This window comes from Bombyx mandarina, chromosome 12 (genome assembly GCF_030267445.1).
Source record: "Bombyx mandarina strain Sakado chromosome 12, ASM3026744v2".
NCBI lineage: Eukaryota > Metazoa > Arthropoda > Insecta > Lepidoptera > Bombycidae > Bombyx > Bombyx mandarina.
The window spans coordinates 4,527,685-4,551,781 of NC_143219.1; the positions used below are offsets into that span (position 1 = coordinate 4,527,685).

Consider the following 24,097-nt stretch of genomic DNA (forward strand, 5'->3'; position numbering starts at 1 on the left):
TTATTTATAAAAATTAATCTGGTACGTATTTATATAGATGCTTTCAGGATTTAAAGCCTGATCTAGTCGCTTAAACTTTTTAAATGATAACCAGATGAAGTGCAGTAATCCGCCTATAACACGGTAGCGCGTTGTAGGAGTGTCCTCGCATAACGCGCTTGTATGACTCCATATAACGCGTTATGTTGAAATATAAGATACATACAAATGTAATATAATATGACCAACGCTTTTACAATGCAAAAAGTAGGAGCACAATTTTTTAAAAAATAATTTAATTTAGTTTTATAACAATAAAATTGACACAATGTGCTAAGTTCCGCAAAACTAATTATGAACTATATAAATCATTATAAATTTCACAATACACAGATATAACGTGTGAAATCCCCGCGTTATATGCGGGAATACTCGTGTTATACGAGGGACTGAAATCGCGTAATTTGAAAATGCGTTATAAGAGTACCTTGTTATAAGTGGGATTACTGTATGTATAATGCATTATTTTCCGTTAGAAAATCCTAAGATGTAAAAGATGTAATTGAACTTTTTTAAATTTCCAGCAATCCTGTAAATAAGATGAATAGCGGTGATCTGTCATTTAGATTAATGAAATGTACCTTGGTGCCTCGATACTGCTTAAAGTGTCTCATTATACATTTTGTTTGGCGTTTGGGCCTGTTTACGTTCATTCAATCAAACGTTGTTGTGTTCTCCTTACATTAGTCCAGTGAATTTGCATGATACTACATTATTTTAACCTAGAAGCAATCATCATGCATTAACTTGGCGACCCGTCTATAGCAAAGCCTAAGAGCACCGCACGCTTTTTTTTCTACTTTTTTTCCTACTTATGCTGATACCCTTGAGAGGGTATTTCAGCGACACCTTGGCGTGTACGTGAGCTCACGGGGCGCAAACCGGGAGTGTTGCTAATACTGGCCCTAGCAAGAGCAGTGCTTCGCAGAATCTACCACCGGATCGGAAACGCGACCCACTGAGAAGATCCGGCGAGAAAGTCAGTGGACACACCGCACGCATTAGCTTTACTACATCTGCTTTCTGTACGTGAACAAGCTAGGCATGTGACTTCCATTTTTTTTTTGCGATTAATTAGTTCGTTAACTCTGAAAAAACTACTCGGTTTCTTCTTTTTTCCTACCTATGCTGATAGCCTTGAGAGGCTATTTCAGCTTCGCCCTAACGTGTGTAGGTGAGCTCACGGGACTCAAACCGGAGTGTTGCTAACACTGACCCTAGCAAGAGCAGTGCTTCGCAGAATCTACAACCGGATCGGAAACGCGACCCACTGAGAAGATCCGGCGAAAAAGCTTGCCAAATTAAGCAACAGCATATTAATATTTTTAATTATGTTAAAACTACGTACTTCACATTTCCACATAAATAACCGTTCTGACCTATACCGACCATAATAGATCAAATGACACAACTAGAAGTGAATTGATTTGTGTTCAGACTTATTCATTTTGCGTTCATTCGGAGCACGATAGAACGACCCCGAATAGCGAATTCAAGCATTGTTTGATTAATTCACTAATGCATTCATCACTCTTGCTTTATTTGCGTTCAGACGTTTTCATTTCCACCGAAAGATGCTGAATGAAAAACAAACGAATCAAAGCTAAGCTGGATGTTAACAACATACATATTTATCAGATTTTGTTTAGTTTTATTCATTGAATTGTAATAATATATTGTTGAACTATCTTTATAAATTTTAAAATAATTAATTTAAAGAACTATTATTTTTGTCGTTGAGTTGAATGTTCCGTGTAATCACATTAATTTCCTTATTCATTTTGATTGAAATCTCAGATAAGCGTTCTTTATCATACTGTTTTATTCATAAAGGTCACAATATCTAAATCCAAAAAAGAGAACATAATTATGTATTTGTTGATAATGTGTTGTCAATGTGGAAATCGAGGTCATAAATAAAAAGAAAAATCAATAACATGTTTTCCCGATACTATCAAACTTTATAAAGAACTCCACCTTCTCTGAACTGTCCCCTACTGAAATTGCGTGATCTAAGGTTATTTTAAGGATATACACCTTTTTCTACGTGAAGGAAAGCTACTACGTGAAATGGCCATTGTAATCCTATAAAGCCTTCCGACTACGCTGGTGTTTATATTCCGTAGATCCTAACCACATTTTGTAAGGAAATATGTACATAACAATTAGTCTTCAGGAAAGAGTTTCAAGTTGAAGGAATAATATCAATACATATAACAAATAGTGAAATCCCCAATTGTGTACATTTAAAAATAATTATTACAAAATTAGAAAGGGGCGTAACTAAAGAAGAGTAATAAAAAAAACATATTTAACCAATTTTTTGGATTAATTAATTGATTAAATACGAATACGAAATACGATCACGTATCTTCTTATCGCTCCCAACTCAAATGGCTCCCCATTCGTCAACGCCGTAGCTTGCGTGCTCTCAGTACTCTTTACTCTTTGTTGCACTCCCCAAATCCACCTGCTTATTTAACTACTTCCTTTCAATACTTAGGGTCTGACCACAGCCGAAATCTTCGTTCATCTCACAATCTTCTTCTTCGCTGTCCTCCACATAGTTCTGACTTTTTACACTCTTCATTCACTATTCAGTCTATTCTTCTATGGAATGCGCTCCCACTCAAAATAAGGTCGGCCACTACACGTGAAGCGTTTAAGACGAAGGTTCGAGAACTGTTTCTCAGAGAGTTAGCAGAGTCATCTAATTGATAATATTTGTTTATATATGTTTTTATATGTATATATTTATGATACGTATATGTATATATATATGTATATCTGTATATTTATGTATATGTATTTATTTAAGTACAAGTATTTGTATCTATAAATATTATGTATGTTATATATACACATATTATTATGTTTCAGTAATATCACCTTCACACTACACCTACCAAGCTTCATCTCTGCACTCCCCTAAGGTAGACTGTTAGAGAATGCCTATGGCATTAAGTCCGCCTTTATACTTTATAGTATAAGAAGCTATAAATAAATAAATAAATTAAATGAAAAGATTTTCATTGAATAGTATTAATAAAAATTTACCACCAATGTTCAGCGTAAGGCTTTCTTTCGCTAATTTTCGATGTACCAATATTTTTTTTTCTATTCTCTTTTCTTCTGTTAATAGTTAGAAGTTACATAGCAAATACAGTTAATTGAAAAAGGAAACCTGGTTATGGTACTATTTCATGCCCAATCCACTTAATCGACCGATTTGTACGAAGTTCAGCATAGAAAGAGATTGAACCTTAGGAAAGAATAACATAGACTGCCCAATCCCGTGGCTGAGTACAAGAGTTCACCTAGACGCGTAGACGGTAGAAAGTGTAATCCCCGTGAGAGAATCTTCGTAAAACTAAAATCTTAAAAAAACCAACAAAGGTATCACCATTCTGTCTACTTCTACATCGTAGTATGGGTGTGAACTTTAAAGACTCCGGAAACCACATAACACTAGGTAAGTCGTGTTGTCATTCACCTATCCATAGATCTAATGAGAAAAAGAAAAAAAATGGCAAAACAAAACTAACACTCAACTTACCTAATATTATATGTAATAAAATAATACTTACTTAAATTAGTAGCCATCTATAAAAGCTATTTTAATGTCGATATATATCGATAACTCATTATACATACATTATTAACTGCGCACAAAAGTCCGTCACCCGTGACCATGAGATCCATAAAGCATTCGAAACGTCGGAAATAACAAAATAACAATAAAAAACCCTAGAATGAGCCGTAAAAGTAGTTTTAATCGTTTACGACTGGCAAAAACCGAAGAGAATCGATATTATACCCTGTAAAATCAAAAGACCAACAACTTGAAACTAAGCGATATCAATCGTAAAGTCGTTTGGGGAAGCACAGATAAAACACCAAATTATATTTGTGCGATGTTTTGCAGAGGTTAACATCGATACACGTTCAATAATTTGGTGGACACGGCGGAGCACACGCTCATCGCCTGCCCCGCATGGGAGGGGTGGCGCCGTGTCCTTGTCGCAAAAATAGGAAACGACTTGTCGTTGCCGGGTGTTGTGGCATCAATGCTCGGTGACGACGAGTCGTGGAAGGCGATGCTCGACTTCTGCGAGTGCACCATCTCGCAGAAGGAGGCGGCGGGGCGCGTGCGAGACGCGCAGGCCCGCCGCCGTCGAGCGGGGGCCAGGGAGGCGGATTTCGCCCAAGCCCTGGCCCTCTAAGTGTTTCGGGTCTCTCTCACATGTCGGCCTGGGGACCGACGAAGGGGACCTAAGAAGATGACGTGCAAGCTGCTCTGCACGCGTTTTATGCAAGAGCGTCCGGGTGATGGAAGGCCGGCTATCCTCAACCCACGCTGGTTCTGACCCAGCGGGGTATTCCGAGGGTAGACCATTCTAACCGGCGCCATCTAGGCGGGCTTCGGATAGCCTGCCGACCGAGAGGACTGGTGGTCGTGGCGCCGACGACCGCCAGTCCGGCGTCCCGAGGGGGAGGGTGATGGGAGAGATGTGCTCCGCACTAAACGCTTAACTTTCCCCCCTTTGCCTTTTCATGAGTTCTGTCTCATGCGAGGTTTGGACGTTGGTTGTTGAGCGACAGGAGGTTTTAGTCGGTTCAACTCCGACATGCCCCGCCCTCCATCCCCAGTGGAGGGGCGGAAGTCCGGTGATTTCCTCCTGAAAAAAAAAAAAAAAAAAAAGGCTGTGATTGTAATCTGTGCTAAATTTAGCGAACTAATTCTGAATCTTATACATTGAACGCACTTCTTCAACAGCCCGCAATGTACCGGATTTTTTTTTATCTTACCTGTGCTGCACAATATATCTGGCTTCTTCTCTATAGACAATATTTTGTAACTATGCACTTGTTCCCCGAATATTTACTTTCTGTTTCAGCGAAAGGTATGAGTATCACGGCAAGGAACATGTGATACTTCTTTAGTGTCTAAAATATCTAAGAACATGTAAATCGACTACTATTAAATGTCGGTCTGGACATTTATCAGACAATACCTATCACCTAGTTCAGACACAGATGCACATTATGATTGTGTTTCTACTTCTATGTTAATAATAAATTAATAAATTAATAAAATAAAAACAGGTGTCCGATCCCGGTACCTTGAGCAGTGTAACATCTCCATCTCTCATACCTCACTCATTTTATTTTATACCTTAAGCCTCTAATTGATTTATATCCTATCTTGGCCGACCAAATAGTTTTTCTTTATTCCTGGGGTTAAATCGCAGGATTTTCACTTCGAGAATCAGGGTTTTAAGGTGGTATATAAGAGTAGAACCAACTGGACACATTTATGGGTCTTATTATTTATTTTATTGTTTATTTGGTGAACGAACTCACGGGTCCAATAGCGTTAAGACGCTCATAAAAATCACCCTATGAATAGTGCCACATACCTTTGAAACGTTTGATTTAAAAATAAATAGAAATTATAAAATTTAAAGTGAATCTAAATCTCAAAGCGTCAATTTCATTATTGTTGAAACTTGAGCATTGGGTCTATACCAGTGGCAACAGTTATTTACGTTTTAAAACGCTTCTTTTGCTATATTTTTCCATTGCTATCTATACTAATATTATAAAGAGGAAAGATTTGTTTGTTTGTTTGTATTGAATAGGCTCCGAAACTACTGAACCGATTTGAAAAATTCTTTCACTGTTTGGAAGCTACACTATTCCCGAGTGACATAGGCTATAATAACCTTTTTTGAAAAAATTAGGGATCGTTATTAAAACTCTAATAATGTAACCCAAGGTGTAAAAAAATTACCTAAAATATTCTTTACAACGCGTGCCCTGTGAAAACTGTTGATGATAGAATAAAATAAGGTACTACGACTTTTCGAACACATTATTATTTACAAAAAGTGTCGCGACAGCGTATGTCTAACTATTATAGTTATGCCGCAATAAGTGTTCTTTTATTTAAATAAATAAAACAACGTCATATATCGTTGAAATTTTTGTTAAAGACCCGAGCGGAGCCGGAGCCGGCCGCTTGTATTTTATATAAATGATCACAACAAATGACGAGGTCAATATCTTAAGTAGATGAAAAAAATATGGGGTACCAGTACGAAGTCTTAACGTAACTGCCATACGATAATTGCATTTAGTTCTGACATTTTCGCTATTTATTCGATATTTTTACTTCTCTCACATAACATTACCCAAAGAAACGACACAACAAACATTCGTATAGATGTAGACGAAGATTTATTAACCCTTCAGTTCTTTGAAGAACGAGTAATAGGTTTAAGAGTCAAAAGTAACTAAATCACGATATTCCACGAACATACATTAAACTTCCGCAACGAAATAACGTTCTTTGATCTTTAGAGAACTCTTCCAATGTCGAAAATGTAATTACACCTCTCGTACGAGAGAGTTTTCGATTCTCTATTATGTATAGAGTCAATTACGCTCACTTATTTACATGTTGCCAAGTTACGGAGATTCCGTAAAGATGTTAAGGATAATTTTTTATTTTTTATTTTTTTTTATTGCTCAGATGAGTGGACGAACTCACAGCCCACCTGGTGTTAAGTGGCTACTGGAGCCCATAGACATCTACAACGTAAATGCGCCACCCACCTTGAGATATAAGTTCTAAGGTCTCAATTATAGTTACAACGGCTGCCCCACCCTTCAAACCGAAACGCATTACTGCTTCACGGCAGAAATAGGCGGGGTGGTAGTACCTACCCGTGCGGACTCACAAGAGGTCCTACCACCAGTAAAATCTTTCTTAAGCCTCGTTTTTGTATTACAAAATTATACAATATATAACACAAAAAGTTAGAATAATACAGCATAAAATTACGGGCCAATCCTCTAAATGTTTTAATCCCTGGAATCACTATCAACCGAATACATAAGGTATCAATTAGGTTTGAAATTTCAAACGGTACTTATTATATTTTTGGTAGGTGCTTAATAATGAACCTGTTTTCTGTCATCACAATCATATATATCAAATGTACTAATTCTAATTTTATAAATGTTTTGTAAAAGTCTTTTCCTGGTGTAAATTTTCTTTCCGAATTTGTGGCAATGTTATGATTATTTATTAAAAGCATCTTTAAAACCTAAATTTAATCAAAACTTCTTGGCTTTGACTGAATATTGCCTAGAAACTTTTTTTGTAATACAACATCCTAAGCTCTTTTTAATATTGTAGTCTAAATTTAAATGACATATCTTTCTTCAAACGAGGCTTGTGGAGAGTACTTAACGGTAGGCAGCGGCTTGGCTCTGCCCCTGGCATTGCTGAAGTTCATGGGCGACAGTAACCACTCACCATCAGGTAGGCCGTATGCTCGTCTACACGGACAATAAAAAAACACCGTAACGATTGTTTGATTCACATATATTGTTTGTCACATACATTGCATTCCAAAGTTGGATAAATTATATATTTATGAAATATTTACGGAAATAATCTTATATACCTCTATTTACAAATGTCAATGACAAAAAGCAGCTTAGTAAACAGTGCGGAGTTTCAACCGACGCACCACGGAGTAGGGTTGACCAAGCTGACGCTCCGAACTTTTCGGACCAGCAAGGTCATACATTGTTTGAAGGCCGGCTGCGGGATTAGACTCTTAAGTAGTGTGTGCCATTTATCAATGCTCACTAAAATGGGTGGTATTTATTATTTTCGGCTTTTATGACCCTGGAACTGTGCCGAGCAGAATGTTGCTGTGTAACGACTTTATTCTATTAGTTATCTGTCAGTTAATGGTGTTGTATTAAGGGTATATAGGAAGCTTACTAGGAAACAAAAAATTCTGTGCGTAATCTCATCTATGCGTGATGAAGATATATCTATTACGTACAATAATTCGATTTATAATTCTTTTTTAATATCAATACAAATTAAGATTTATAGTGATGCTGTGTGATACAAATGTGTATTTAAAAGAAGTCTGGAGATAGCGCCAGTGACAGAAAAAATAAACAGTGGAAATTGATATGAGCGTGTTATGGCAAAAGATAAGATACCCTGGGTATGAAAGTAAGCGGTAAACTGAGTAGGAGGGTTCTAAAAAGACTTGGATTGATTCTGTAAAACAGGATATGCGAGTAAGGGCTGTGAGTGCAGAGATGATGTATGGATACGATTTGTATAAAAACAAGGACATGCTGCGCCACATAATCTGGGATAAGGGTAAGAAGAAGTGTAATGCTGTGTGATCTAATAGTGATCTATATAATCATATCTCATTTATATTTGTGGATCTAATTTACTATGAAAATTAAAATTGTTTGCTAATTTTGTTAATTTAAGAAAATGCACGAAGTTTAGCTTTTAACCCGCACTTTTGCTCATAAAATATTATGACAATATTTAGTCAGAGATGATTATATTTTTTGGTATAGCTTATTCGTATTGCGTTTTAGGATACACTACCATCTAGTTAGCTGATCCTACGGCTGATCTGATTTTTTTTTTTTTTTTATTGCTTACCTGTGTGGACGAGCTCACAGCCCACCTGATGTTAAGTGGTTACTGGAGCCCATAGTCATCTACAACGTAAATGCGCCACACACCTTGAGATATAAGTTCTAAGGTCTCAGTATAGTCACAACGGCTGCCCCATCCTTCAAACCGAAACGCATTACTGCTTCACGGCAGAAATAGGCGGGGCGGTGGTACCTACCCGTGCGGACTCACAAGAGGTCCTACCACCAGTAATTACGCAAATTATAATTTTGCGGGTTTCATTTTTATTACACGATGTTATTCCTTCACCGTGGAAGTCAATCGTGAACATTTGTTGAGTACGTATTCCATTAGAAAAATTGGTACCCGCCTGCGGGATTCGAACACCGGTGCATCGCTTCAATACGAATGCACCGGACGTCTTATCCGTTAGGCCACGACGACCATACTTACTGGTTCTATTTACTACTTGATTACTGGGTTCTATAGATATCACAGTGTTAATGTTGTCTCCCATCTTGAGACACGAATTCACACATCAGATTGATTATTGATTGATTTAATCAATTATACTATAAAATTAAGGCAATTGAGTGGTATTATTTACGGTGCGATGTCTTTCGATGGATTTTGAGCTCATTCTCGATAGAACAAAGAAAAAACATACAAATCATAAAATAACGTTCATTATGGGGCGCTATTGGAGAAGCTTATTTAACCGTAGAGAGACAACGAGTTTTTGATGATAATAAGACAGATTATGCTCAAATAGCTTGGGTATGTAACATACCACACGCATACAAGTCTTGTCTATATCAGCTTTGGAGAAATCCTGTTTCAATCATGTTTAGTTACAGGGTAAGGTATTTGTTATTAAAACCCAATCGATATACGAACAAACTGTTTTACAGTGCAGATATTCATGTTAGGTTCCGGTCATCAACCAAAATATAATTATAAAAAAATTATTAAGCCTCATCACAATTGAAGTAAATTTAAAATTTTTTTTTAATGAAGTTAATCCAACACACTCGTTAATATTCGTATAATACGTACAGTACTGTCCAAAGTATGTTTTGGAACACATTTGAGAGTTTCCAAGAATTCGTGAAAACGTAATGCCAAGAATGAACAAAGCAAACATTGGCCACTCGACGCGAGCCAGTCATTTCTTGGCCTAGATAAAGACGACATTATCCAATCCCTTTGTGAGAACGAGGTGTCTGAAATGTACTCATTTTTTTTGGGCTTGTTCCTCAAGACATTTTTATCCAAGCGAAATAGGTCAATTGTGATACCAATTTATAAGTTACTAACGATGTTCTTAAACTGAGTTTGATGGTATTATTCTTTGACCAGTTTTCACACGAATAATATAGGCAATCAAATTTAAAATCATTACGAATTAGAAATATTTCGAAACCTATTTCTGTTAAAGAAAGTGTTCCAATTTCAAAGGATACCTGTTAAAATTCTTATTCGTGTTTAATATTATTCTTTAACCCATTTACTTTGAATTCCTCTAATATTGATAACTAGTTGTTCTCCCGCATCTTCTGCCACATCAGCTAGAGATGTACGCCAACAAACTAATAGACAGAAAATAATTCTAAAAACTGACTGTTTATACTCTATCAACTATTGATCTATAAATCTCTCTGGGTGTTGTAACTAACCAGTAGTATATAGCACGAAATACCTGCCGCATCTTCCGCAAAATTTACTTAGATGAAAACGGTTGTGAAGAAGAGATCACTTTTTAGCGATAAAAAATATTGTACAAATTATTTTGTTGTATTTTCAGTGTTGATAATTATTGTTTTTTATTTATTTATTTTTTATTGCCTTTGTAGGCAGACTAGCATACGGCCCACCTGATGGTGAGTGGTTACCGTCGCCCATGGACTTCAGCAATGCCAAGGGCAGAGCCAAGCCGCTGCCTACCGCTTAATACTCTCTGGAGTTATATACTCTAAATGTTTGGATATGCAATAAAGAATATATTCTATCTGTCTCTCTCACTCATCTATTTAAATCACTCATTCTATTTTTATTACTTTGCAATGATCTCTACCGTTTTGTATTAGTATTGATTGATTATTTTTCTAGTTATCTCCCATTTCTAGGCCACCTCCTAGTCCTCGCTCACCCGTCCACTTTGAGACTTAGGTAGTCACAGTCTCAAAAATCACTTAATACAAGCCGGCCGTGAGTTCATCCATGACGCTATGTAATCATTTAGCAATAAAAATAAAAACGTTAAAATATAAAGTGGAAAGTTCTCTTGTGTATTGTAATTTGTGTATCCTAATCCTAGAAATGTATGAATGCTTCATGATAGAAATGGATTTATGACTCACACCCGGAGAAGCGAAGAATTCGCTTCAAAAATAATGACGTATTCTTTTTCTTGTACTTGTGCAGTTTTCGCTTTTTTTTTTTCAAATATATAAATAAAGGCATACTTTCTTTAAGATTTTCGGTACAAATACAAATTTCATTTTAAGCATGAAAGTAGGTCGCTATCGGATTAAGTCTTTTGAGAGTAAACATGGCCAACCTATTTTCGCTGACGTATTCAATTATACTTTTTTCTATGTTAATGTCTTTGATACTTTTTTTTAATACGATAAAATATATTACGAAAAATACCAATTTTTCATAGATTTTAAATGTAACAATAGCCGACTTAACCTAATAAGGTGTATGCTCTAATAAAGAATAAAAAAAAGTTGTGTGGTGTCGTAGGATACCGGATAGGAACGAAGTTCCTTATTATAAAAATATTAATTTTAAGTTCTATTCGAGGTATAAAGAAAATAAAACTGGAAGTTTCGCAAGTTTCATTCGGTAACGTGTGAACTTATTGTGGTACACTTCATTCACGGTTGTTTGCATAAGAGATAGTGTATTGCGCAAACGAAAGCTCTGAGATCGTGGTCAATGAATGATAAAAAAGTATGTTATTTTTTTATTACGTTATTACAAAGTTAAGTCGTGCACTGTGTGCATTACTAATGAAAATCTTGCGTTACGGACGTTTTTTCTCGGTTAGGGTACCCCTCCGCATAGACCCATAAGGAACATCGTTCCAAAAAATATATGTAACAATGATTATTCAGGTTCATATTTATTACTAGTTTTTTATTACTAGTATATTCATCACTCAATTCTTTTCAAAATCCTACAGTAGTCGTTGTATTACTCTCGCTTTGGCAAAACGTCGCACCCAGTCATCTAGCCCCAAACTAGAATTCCCTGTACAATAGAAACAAGCTACTGATCAAATACATTCACATACAAATACATACAAACACCCAAATAAAAAGCAAACAAACTTGTTCATCACACCGGAATGTTTACCGGGAGTTTAGCCCATGTACCACGGCTACGCAATTACCGGCACTAACTACTGCAACACAGAGTCAATCAAACTTATAAATGATGAATAAAACTAATACACCTCAGCTTAGGTGATTAAACTGCAGTATTCGTTTCGTCTACACATGTACTTAGTAGTGGTAGTTTTATTTTTCCAAATCGAAAGGCAAAGGTATCATACCATACAGCCTAATCTTTTATATATTTTTTTTTTTATGAAATATGATATTATGAAATGAAATGAAGTTCATTAATATGAAATATGACATGAAATGAAATGATATGAGATGATATGAGATGATATGAGATGATATGAGATGATATGAGATGATATGAGATGATATGAGATGATATGAGATGATATGAGATGATATGAGATGATATGAGATGATATGAGATGATATGAGATGATATGAGATGATATGAGATGATATGAGATGATATGAGATGATATGAGATGATATGAGATGATATGAGATGATATGAGATGATATGAGATGATATGAGATGATATGAGATGATATGAGATGATATGAGATGATATGAGATGATATGAGATGATATGAGATGATATGAGATGATATGAGATGATATGAGATGATATGAGATGATATGAGATGATATGAGATGATATGAGATGATATGAGATGATATGAGATGATATGAGATGATATGAGATGATATGGGATGAAATATAATCTCACTAAAATGGTGGTCATTTACTGAATTTTTTTCATTGGACTTTTTGGAGGATCCCGAGAAGTTACGTCCAACGGCTTTGTTTCATTTTCCCACATTTGTACATAGTATATAAAAAACTTTTTGAATTCAAAAAGTTTGCTATCACGTCTCTATAGTTCGTTAGCGGTGAATCCGATCGGCCGTGTTGCGTGAAACGGTTTGATGGCTCTTGACAATGGTACTGTGAAGTGACGTCAACGTTCGAAAGTTTTGCGTGCTATTTGGCGAGCTTCGAATGGCGTGTTTGAAGCGTATTTGATTTAAAATTGCATTTTATATTTTGAGATAAAACTTTTTTAACTAGGGAAGTGTCCGTATTATAAATTAAGAAATAATTCTGCGGCCACTGTATGTTTCTATTTCACCAAACAGAACGCTTCTTTTTTAAACAACTTTTTAACTCACATTTCTAAAAGAAAGTTTATAGTGAGGGGTAGTCAGGGGTATTTTTATTCAATAAGACGATGAGTTAGTCACTAGTATTGAATTTCGAATTCTAATCTTTCTTAAACACAAACAATCTTCGATTTAAAAGGATAATTACAACAAGACGCGGGCGCGCGCTATTCACACTCAAAACGGAAGCGCCTGGAACATTGATTATACACTCTGTCAAAAGACGGACATAGATACTAAAAACTATGCATAGCGAGCGAGCATACGTCCGCGAGAGTGACGTACAGGTCGGCTTGCTATAAGTTCAAAATTATTTTGATCGTGTCAGATGCGATCGAACTTCGTTTAAGCCAATGAGTTGAAACAATTGTTATTAGCACTCTGTGGAAGTTTTTAGAATATATATAATTTATTTACAAGCCAATTTTAAAATAAAGCACTACTTTCTTTTTGTATATACTCTAAACTAAGAGATTTGTCAGTAAACTTTATTCATAGGCAACTAAAGTGGTAATAATATCAGAATAGCAGGATATCACAATAATCATATACCTACATATACCTACATAATAATCATACACCCACTTGAAAATTTATTTATATTTTTTTCTGTAACCACATGTTAGGAAGGATTTGATCTAGTAAAAATAACCTTAAAGAGGAAATTAGGAGAGAAATGATTGTAGGATATGAATGATTCTATGGAAGTGCCATAAGTTTCCAAATAAGAACACGAAATCTCGTATACCTGCCTCCAGTTAGAAATAAAAATGTATGTACATATATAAATCGACATTTTCATAAATTTACTCTTAAGATTGTGAATCAGGAGATAAATTTTAAATGGAAAGTTCATGTCAATGTCTCAAACAAAGAAACATGAAATACAAAACAAAGCGTCTTTTTTAAAAATCAGGAAAATACATTACAAGTAGTAGGTACACATATCATTACTGTAATGTACTTTCATCACTATGTAGCAACTAAACCCGTGTTGGATCGCTAGTAAAGTCATTTAATCGAAGTGTTTACGGGCGAGGACATAGCCAACGATAATTGATTCCGTGTTCAATGACATGTTTAACAGCTTAGAGTCATAAACTCGTTGTACAGAGAATATAGCAGCATTATGCAAATACCATCGGTCAAGTAAACATAGCAGAACATGACAACAATTAGAACGAGCGTTCATGTATTATTATATGAGTGGACAGTCAATTAACATTCAGCAAGTCTCGTCATCTAGAATATGACTAGCATTAAGATATAATAAAGATATAAACTCTGTCTATTTTATCTATATATAATAATACGTGAAGCAAAAACTTTGTATCCCTTTTTACGAAAATTGCGCGGACGGAGGAGTATGAAATTTTTCACACTTATAAAGAATATAGAGAAGAAGTGCACAATGCTAATATTTTTTTAAAAATAATGCATTAAAGATACATTAAATCAATAAAGAAAACGTTACACACACTACATACCATGTATTTGACGCACACACGCATGCATACTATTTATTGTCAAACTTTTGTTCTTTTTGTTGTCAAATTGAGAATAGATTAAATATTGTTTGTCTTTGTTAGTATTTTTTATAGTGTTGTCTTGGCGAAATTTGTGATTATACAAGTATAAAATACGATCATAATAGTGTACAAACTTACAATTCCAATTAATTATAGTCGAATTTCGACTACTGCAGGACCACTAGTTATATTTAATGTAAGTAAAATAAGCGTCGGGTAAGTTACTTACTTATGGTAGACAAATCAGAAAGTTTTTCATGTATATAACCATGAATAAGAAAAAAACTGATATAGGAGTATTTAAGGAATCTAAAAACTTAACAGACTACCATTTTGAAATGTTATACTAGTTAAAGTAGAATGAGTAATAACAATTCAAAATAAATCTTTGTCGACTTACGAGCTCTTTAAACAATCAAGCGTAGATCCAAAAAGTCCTCTTATAAAAGTATTAGCGTTCTTTATTTTGTGAGCACTTGCTCGCCTGCTTATCGAGATTTAATAAATAAAACCTCCTAATGCTTCTTTTGTATCTGTGAAAGAATTTTAGTTCCATACAATCCAATTTAAGCATTGTTTACTGAAAGATCTTTGTTTTATAAAATCAAATACCGGAATACGAACCCTACAGCAAACCCCCTTAAATTTCTGCGTAACTTCTTCCGAACTTCTTTTGAATGGACAATGATTTTACTGGTGGTAGGACCTCTTGAGAGTCCGCGCGGGTAGGTACCACCACCCTGCCTATTTCTGCCATGAAGCAGTAAAGTGTTTCGGCTTGAAGGGTGGAGCAGCCGTTATAACTATACTTGAGACCTTAGAACTGTTATCTCAAAGAGGATGGCGCATTTACGTTATAGATGTCTATGGGCTCCAGTAACCACTTAACACCAGGTGAGCTGCGAGCTCGTCCACCCATCTAAGCAATAAATAAATAAATAATGTTTAAAATATATTAACTGAAGTTAATTTTTAATTATAAATTCAATAGTCGCTTTTTAAGGCGATGACTTCACCAATGGTATAAAAATATAGAGCTGTTGCCTCAAAAATGTAAGATCTGTCACGTGGTTATTCCTTTTTTCATCCTTGTATTTAATATCACCGATTCAACTAATAAATATAATTTAATATTTTTTTTAACAACTTCGGCACTGTATCTCTGAAAACACGTTCGGATTATTAAACACTGATTTTTGACTTGTTGTACTGATAAATTTATTTGTTCTTTTAAGCCAGTGAACGAAGACACGACCCATATGGTCCTAAATGCCGCCACCCACTTTGAAACTCTATGAGTTCTGAAGTCTCAGTTCTATAGTAGAACTATTGAAGACGTCGTGGCCCAAAGGATAAGACGTCCGGTGCATTCGTGTTGAGCGATGCACCGGTGTTCGAATCCCGCAGACGGGTACCAATTTTTCTAATGAAATACGTACTCAACATATGTTCACGATTGACTTCCACGGTGAAGGAATAACATCGTGTAATAAAAATCAGACCCGCAAAATTATAATTTGCGTAATTACTGGTGGTATGACCTCTTGTGAGTTCGCACGGGTAGGTACCACCGCCTTGCCTATTTCTGCCGTGAAGCAGTAATGCGTTTCGGTTTGAAGGGTGGGGCAGCCGTTGTATCTATACTGAGATTTTAGAACTTATATCTCAAGGTGGGTGGCGCATTTACGTTGTAGATATCTATGGGCTCCAGTAACCACTTAAAATCAGGTGGGCTGTGAGCTCGTCCACCCATATATACCATACGCAGCAATAAAAAAAATGGCTACTCCACCCTTTAACCCGAAACGCTGCGTCGCGAAATGTCAAAGGTTCACGTCATGACTGTACATGCTTGAAGTTGAAAATATAGGTATATATAGTATAGGCTAAAATATCTGTTGAATAAAGTCAGTGATTACGCCATTTGATAACAAACAAAGGTCAAATACTTTTAATTTAATATTTTTTTTCTGTAATCAGGTAGCTCGTTTTAAATGGTTTTTCAATCAAAAAAAAAAAAAGGTCAATGCCCTTTCGTTACTCCTCATATTAAGCGGTTACTAATATAGAGACAGTATCTACCCAAAGCAATGATATTGTTAGTTTATATAGTGAGTGAATTTATGATATAGTGAGTTTTAATTAGAGAAAGCAACTTTCATGAAGGAGGGAGTTTGAATTAGGGTGCACCCCTTGCTTTCCACATAAGTATGGAGCTTAGGAGCTTTCGATAACATGTTAAGTCTCTATCTAATTTTTCCATTAAAAACAGGCATGTTTGTTGGCACTATCCTCTTCAAAGTACCTATAGTAACAGTTGATGTAGAATGACACAAACATACATTATAATATGGTGATACAAGATGGCTACCGTACTGCTTATGTTTGCCTTTTGAAAGCAAAATATCTCAAGTGGGCGTTCACAATTTCTAGTAAGAGAGCGAATAGATATCGCCTGCCCGTTTTCTTAATAAATTAAAGAAAACCTCAATGCACACTGCAACTCTGAACATTTCTAAGGCTAACGTCAAAACTACTGCCTACTTACAGCCGATCGGTTTTTTTTTATTGCTTAGAAGAGTGGACGAGCTCACAGCCCACCTGGTGTTAAGTGGTTACTGACGCCCATAGACATCTACGACGTAAATGCGCCACCCACCTTGATATATAAGTTCTAAGATCTCAGTATAGTTAAAACGGCTGCCCCACCCTTCAAACCGAAACGCATTACTGCTTCACGGCAGAATTAGGCACGGTGGTGGTACCTACCCGCGCATACTCACAAGAGGTCCTACCACCAGTACAAATCGATATCAATAATAATCCTAAATATTATATGACATACGAACATCACAAATGTACAAACTTGTCCGCGATCCTTATAAGTCATATAGGTGTCATCGTAAAAACAGTGCTATATGCCTACCTACTTTTTTCTCTCTTCTTATAAACTCTCGAAGGAGTCGTAAAAAACGACACACTATGTTTTAGTCACGAACCAATTTGTCACACACTGTATTCGAACCAAAAGTGTATTTAGGATCTGGGAAGTAAATGTTATGGGAAATAGAACATGTTATGAATATCGCAATGGTTTTAATAGAACTCGTGGTCCTCCGGTAGTCAAAATTCGACTATAATTAATGGAAATTATAAGTTTGTACACTATTAAAATTCTATTGTTAAAGACAATTATTCTTCTATAACCACAGATTTCGCCAAGTCTACACTTTAGACAAATATTAATAAAGTCAAACAATATTTAATCTGTTCCCAATTTGACCACAAATTATAAGCATTAATAAAAGTTTGACAATAAACAAATATTGTGCCTGCGTGTGTGTGTGTGTGTCAAATGCATGGTAGTGTGCGTAATGTTTTTTTTATTGATTTAATGTATTTTTATGCGTAATTTAAAAAAAATATTAGCATTGAGCACTTCTTTATATTCTCTATAAGTGTGGAAAATTTCATACTCCTCCGTCCTTCTCTACTTATATATTCTCTATAAGTAAAGGAAATTTCATACTCTTACGTCCGCGTAATTTTGGTAAAAAGGGGTACAAAGTTTTCACGTATTAATTTATATATAATCACTTATTTGTTTAAACTTGTATGTAGTATTATGTCTGATTATTAATTAATCAGAACATACGTGTAAAAAACCATAGCTCTTCGACGCCACTACTAGTACTGCCACATCTGACGTGTCTACATTTTTAGGCTGTCTCTAGTCGGCCTAGATGGCACCAATGGCTCCAATGAGTAGTGCTACATAATGGGATTAAAATAATATGCGGAAAACCAGTAAAAACGTTTTCTGAGTATTGTATCAACATAATTCGATCACCGGCCGGTATATACCTACTGCTAATAGGGTTGTTTCTATCGCACAAAAAAATTCTAGTTCAATGGCTGGCAAATCCGTTATGAAATACAGTTGAAAAATTGTTATATAAAACGAATTTATAACAATAATTAATAATCGCGTATAAAAATTTAAGCACAAACATGTTTCAAGATGGGTGATGCTATTCACGTGTATAGGATTCCTCTTAAATATAAGATAGGCCATGGGCCCAATATTCTGCGCATCAGCATCTTAAAAAACCTTCCTAGATTCTTAAGGCCCTCCCTCGCCTTTATTATGTGTTTGTTATTGTTATGTGTACTAGTGATATTTGCTGAATAATCGCGGTTTCCACCGTCTTAGCTGCTTTTGTCCTAAAATTATTAAGTGTTTAGATTTCGAGGGGGATAGCTATAATTTCAGCGCAATAGAGAACGGGAGACTGCTCATTTCTTAGAGTGCGGTAATTTTACAAAACACGAGTGCGTGAGTTTTAGCTTCAAAATAAATGACGAGGCTAACTAAAAACTAATACGCTAGTAATTTCGCTTGCCTGGACTAAACTTTATATCACGTAGCTGAAGACCCGTGCTCGGCAGTGGAATGTAAAGTAGCCTGTATTCTTTCCCAGAGCACAAAGTATTTCTTTGTCAAATTCCTGAAAATCGTTTCAATAGCATAAGCTTGAAAACTCAAGAGATAGACATAACTGTTTTTGTATTTTTAACAATTTTTTTGCATTGCACTTAGTTGCTTGCGGTCAAGAATGAATAATGTTCGATATATTTCAATTTATTCAATGATGTTATAATTTATTTAAATCAATGTAATCTCAGAAACGACTAATATTTTTTTTGTATTCAGTTTTTTCTCTACACTTCGACTCAAAATAGATAAAGACTTCTGCGACAATTACCAAGCTAGTTTTCGTAACTACCTAGCTATAATTTTTTTAATGATTTAAATGCGCCTGTGAAGACTTAATGAAATGAAAACTTTTTATCTTTTAGTATTATATTTTTACTAAGATAAAGTTAATTGGTAGGTTTTTGAACTTAAAGTCTTCTTTTTCTTAAACTTTTTCTTAAAATAATTACTGAAAGGGGATGGACTTTGGTCGATCACTTTTTTGCAAGTAGATAAATTGATGAAAAAGATCAAATTCAATTTCAAATTTAATTGTCCGATGTGCTTATCTTAAGCATTTGGGAAGTTGTTTTTGACTTAAAATATGCCACTGTACCAATTAAGCATTTGATTGATTGCAAGGACTACAGTAATAAAAAGCCTAGATTTGCTGGTTCAAAAATGTACAAAGTAGATCGTACTATGATATTATTATTATATGTATATAACTATTTGTTCATGTTTGTTTCCACTACACTGACTTTCGTAATGCACAGATCAAGAACTGCTTCATATTAAAATTTAAAACGAACTTTAATATAAAATAATCATTTACTATTTAAATTTAAGTCACCTTTCTTCCGTCTTCCGCTTGTTACTCCATCAGTACACCCTTGTCTCTCGTGAGAAAGTTCTCTAGTTCGATTCTGGACTTGTCCCGTTAGTTTTCAATTTTGATTTAAATAATGCTCACTGTTACATTTTTTATATAAAAAACTGCACTTAAGTACATAGCTTAGTGTGGATGTTAATTAACTTTTTTTTATGTTCATCAAGCAATAAAAGTATTGGTCTTATAGTAAGTGCAAGATAATGAAATTCCAATAATCTCACAGATAAGTCGTTCAGGATGTTGTTGTCGTCTGTTGCTATCCGAAATGTTCTTTATGTCACGTAATTATTGGAAAAACAATAAAATTTGGGTCTTACGATTCCATTTGAAACAAAAACAATGTTTCTCCTCGATCGGTTCTCAATCAATTCCAAATTCAATTACCGTTGCATTAAAATCGAAAAGAAAAATAACTTTTAAGTAATTAATTGCACTCAAGTGCTACGTCAAAAACTTACCCGTTTTTTAAAGACTCGTGTATTACGGAATAAAACTCCTGAAAAGTATTATTTTTTAAATGCGTGCCTAAAATAAACGGGCACAATTAAATTCCGTAAACTTCACGATAAAGTTTCAAACACAGCGTCGTAATTTAATTCATTGTCAACACTTAGCAGCACTTCCCGAAGGCAATAAATACACTTTTGTTTAGAAAACCGGGACCGAAACTCGTAAAGTCACTCCATATTTTACGATAAACGTTAAAGTTTTTGTTTTTAAAACAGCGCTTTAGTTCTGGGCCTGCATTCAAAATACGAAATTTGAACGTAGCTTCAGGTTCGCGGGGTAAGTGTCTCGATATGATACGGGTAGCCGCGGCTTCAGTAGGTCGCCCACTGCGATGTAGTGTACGCATCGCGCCTGCGTAAGTTTGCCTGCACTCATGATACATTTCTGCTTCAATTAATTCTGTCTCTGTACTCTATTACACCTACGTGTGAAGTCCTTGATTCTCGCCCAAAAGTTGAAAGATAAATTACGTTTATCAATGAAATTTACCAATAAAGTTCTTCGTTTGATACCTACTTACTGTTATGTTTGTATAAAATTAACATATCGTGCCTATGTAAATTGGTTTTTGATATTTCGGTTAAAGCTGAAAACAATTTAAACAAAACATACCTTTATTAGTCATGTTTATTAAATGCTTTATTCCTAAAATTTATTAAAAACATGCCACGCCAATAGCCTCTCACAAACCTTTTTTTTTATTGCCCTTGTAGGCAGACGAGAACACGGCCCAACTGATGGTGAGTGGTTACCGTCGCCCATGGACTTCAGCCAATGCCAAGGCAGAGTCGAGCCGCTGCCTACCGCTTAATACACTCCACAAGCCTCGTTTAAAGAAGGAGAAGGAGTGAAACCTTCAAAAGCATGTTGCCTTTTTACTCCAGTCTCGTTTTAAAAACTCACCCTTTTATCAGATCTGATCAGAAAATACAGGCGTTCGCCTCGGCCTTAAATACGAACGACAGGGTTTGAACTGAATAATCTTAATCAACTAAAGCCCCTGATTAACGGACGAAGGTTCTGTGAACAAGCATTAACCTCTATTAACCACTGGTAGTAACCCTTTACAGCCGATAAACGTAAATAAACCACCTGTTTAGGGTTGACAATAATTAATGTGAATAGCGATCGTTATACCAAATCAGGCTGTAGCTCATTAGCGTCATAAGTTTCGGCAGCCCTATTTTGGAACTGAAATTTCGAATTATAGTAATTAAGATGGTGTACAGTGCTGCGATTTGACTTTAAAAATGCACACAATAGGGCAGTGATTCTCAACCACTGTGACGCAGCACTTATGGTCGCCGCTAAGTTGAACATTCAAAATCATTATCATACTATTCACTATAGAGACACACACATTTTATTATAGTTAAGTAAAGAACTTCTAAGCATGTCGTTTTCTTTGTGTACCGTAACATTTTGATATCGATAAAAGTTTGCCGCGACAAAAAGTTTGAGAATCACTGCTGAATAGTTCGTACTGTGAGACCGCAGTACTAGATGGCAATTTCTGTAGCGGAACATTTATACGTCCTGTTTTGAAGGGCGAGAAAGCCGTTATACAATCGAAACTTCGACTTCACGTTTCAAGAAGAGTTTTTTATATTTTTTTATTGTCTTTATAGGCAGACGAGCATACGGCCCATCTGATGGTAAGTGATTGAGAGTGACGACATTCACTTTGTGATGTCTATCGATTTCTATAACTTTTAAGGTCATTCGTTGGGCATGAGCTTTCTCACCGAACAGAGCAATTAACTAAAACAAATCAACATTATTAGGCGAGGTTATTGAAAATCCTAATTGAAAGGAAAAGCACTTACCTAATGCACGGTTATCTTATCACTCGCACTATCGTGGCGTGCAACCTCTTTGACAGGACATAAGACCTACAACTACTAGACGCAGACTAAGATAGACACTTGACAAGAATTCGAAAAGAAATGGAACAAGGACGTATGTGACTAGTGGAAGGCAGTACTTTTTTTGACTTCCTAAAAGACGGACACGAACCAGACGACAAGGAACGAATTGAATACATAGGTACAAAAAATAAACGACAAAATAACTAACCGACCGTTCACGCACTATCTTCACCATAGCGACTGCTCTGCCAAGAGTAACTGATTATGATGATGATGATAATGAAGATGAAAACCATCGTCAAACCAACCAACTCAAAACACTATCAGCTATTTATGTGCCCTAATGTATTAGTTATAACAATGTTTTTCACAAAACATACAACAATATTTTGAAAAACAATGCCTTGGTCATCTTCGTTTCGAAAAACTGTTTAGTATTTAATATATTCGTAACTTCAGTAAATATAGAGGCGTGATTAAATCGTGAACTCAGTTTTAATTATACATTTACTTGTACACAACGAAGATCATTAAATATAATCTGAATGTACATATAAAATCCAAATAGACTTCATAAAAAGGCTTGATACAACGTACCGATACGACAAATTGATGGAAGCCATCAATATTGGACTCTAAAAAAACCATGGACGATTCCTTCACGGTCCGTTTGTCCTTTCACGATATATATTATCCTTGACATAGAAACTGGCCTCCTTTATGTTTATGATCGCATCATACGAGAATGCGGTAAGAAAATTAGGATCAAGTTTAAACCACACACAGTGTGTTGCCTACGTAAAATTGGGGTTTATATGTATTTTATTACTAATAAAAGTCGAAATAAACCTGTATGAATATGAAATGATCTCAAAAAAATAAGTACTTGGAATATTGTCCCTGAACTAGATTGTGATTTTAGGATTTCGGATAGGTACGACATAAAAATAAAATCATTTTTATTTACAAACCTGTAATGGATTAAAATTAACTATCTAATACATTTTCCTTTTATATCAAAGCAATACTATGAAAAACTTTTCAATTACTATAAATTTATACAAAACTAGACAATGTATTAAACTATACTTAATATTATAAAACTGAATAGTTTGTTTGGTTGAACGCTCTAATCTCATGAACGATTTGAAAAATTCTTTCAGTGTTAGAAGGATATAACAAGCTGAGAGAGCTCACGCTAAGACCAATACAAGCGGAGCCCAAACTGTTTCAAAATCAAGTTTTATCACTTTTGAGAGCTTCCGCTGCGTACGCTGCGGAAACGATTAAAGTTTTGCTAAAAATAATGTACGACAGATTTGTTCCCATTTAAAAGTTTTAAAAAAGTCCGCGACATCTTAGGTCTATGTTTTAAGACTGGCTCACTATAACCTTTTTTATGATAACCAAATTTGTTCTAAAATAAGCATTATTTGTGAAGGTGTTGTGGCGGGTAGCCATCATACAACGCAAGATAATTGACAGATGCTTGAATCTCGCTTACGACATTTTCAAGATAAAGCGCATATATACAAGTTCCGAACAACAACATTCGGACCGTCGGTCTACTGAGCAATGTCACCGCTCGGTGGAAGATCTTCCCTTTGTCGTTTAAATTCCCCAAACTGGTGACCCCGACGTGATCTGAACACGCAACCTTCTGATTCATCATCAGCGCATCAAGAATTTCGGCTACCACAATCCCCGCATTCTCGCAAATAAAACGTCATTGACAGTCGTCCCACAGCAAGCCAGCACCGCAGCCTCAACAGGACCATCGCAGCCGACTCA

At 35.5% G+C, this 24,097-nt stretch overlaps 1 protein-coding gene across 1 annotated transcript in view; it reads right to left on the reverse strand.

Moving 5' to 3' along the window:
* The window catches only part of LOC114243095 (zwei Ig domain protein zig-8), a 60,147-nt gene extending 39,380 nt beyond the window's left edge, over positions 1-20,767 (reverse strand). The window contains exon 1 of the mRNA XM_089731827.1: positions 20,387-20,767. The gene's annotated coding sequence lies outside the window, so the exon portion shown is untranslated. The remainder of the gene's footprint in view (positions 1-20,386) is intronic.
* Positions 20,768-24,097: the final 3,330 nt, after the last annotated feature.